Raw genomic sequence first — 1,057 nt, 5'->3', positions numbered from 1 at the left:
TGAATATTCCTTAAATCTGAACCTGAAAATTTAAAAATATATATTTTAATATTAATGAAGATATTGCACTACTTGTATCTGTGCCTTCTTTCCTGGGCCATGCATGGGCTAAGAAACTGGTAAGAATATGTCACTTGGGGTTTAATTTAGCCCAGAGACCATTTTTGTTTATCAGTAGTTTTTTTTTTAATTGTAAATAATATTTTATTTAGTCATTTTTGTTTACAAATGAAATTCTGGAAATTCGAAATTAACATCCTTGCCTGTGAGCTTCTTACAGACACCAGAAAATATTGTTCTGCTGCGATTTATCCAAATGAACCTTTATGAGTCAACTGCCATCCAGCTTCAAGGGGATTCTCTTGCCCACAATCTCACTTGAGAAAACCAAGTCCTCCAGGATGTCATCATGCATGGCTGTCAGAGTGCAGCTCCTGGGACACTTTTGCTTACTTTTTTGTATGGCTTTTTCGAGTTGGCTTAGGCAGAATTCTCCTCCAAGAGGTAAAGACGACGTGCATCCCGCTGAACTTCTTCTCCAACTCGCGCACTAGCCGGACCTGGATTTTCTGGAAAAGTTTCAGTTGAGGAACAGGAACAAAGATTATGATAGTTTTCCGACCACCACCAACTTCAGTTTCCTTGGTGGCCGTGATGTTCAGGTCCCGCAGGTGGGCCTTGAGGTCCGAGTTCATCTCCAGCTCCAGGAGGGCCTGGGAGATGCCTGATGAACTCATCTGGCTTCTCACCATTGGCCTTCATACTGGAACTGAACGTGGCCTGGACCTTGCCGCTGCCAACATTAATAGGTTTAGGAAGACCCATGAGTAGTTTTTTTTTTTTTTTTTAATTCAATTTATTTAAACTAAAATAAAACAAAACCAACAGAGATACAGAAACTAATCATTCAAGAGAGGAAACAATAGGTACTATATACATTCCACAGACTTTACTTAATTATATACCTGTATTTTAACTTTTCAAACTTCTAAATGTGTATTTTCTGATGTTAAACTATTTGGTACATGTCACTGTCAATGTTGAATTATTCTCTAGT

The 1,057-nt window shown here is 38.4% G+C and overlaps 1 pseudogene; it reads right to left on the bottom strand.

Annotated features, from left to right (window-relative positions):
- Positions 1-222: 222 nt before the first annotated feature.
- LOC130860884 (40S ribosomal protein S7-like) lies at positions 223-825 on the bottom strand (annotated as a pseudogene).
- Positions 826-1,057: the final 232 nt, after the last annotated feature.

The sequence above is a fragment of the Hippopotamus amphibius genome, chromosome 9 (genome assembly GCF_030028045.1).
Source record: "Hippopotamus amphibius kiboko isolate mHipAmp2 chromosome 9, mHipAmp2.hap2, whole genome shotgun sequence".
NCBI lineage: Eukaryota > Metazoa > Chordata > Mammalia > Artiodactyla > Hippopotamidae > Hippopotamus > Hippopotamus amphibius.
Note: the sequence above shows the minus strand (reverse complement) of the source record. Positions and strands in the feature narration are given on the sequence as shown.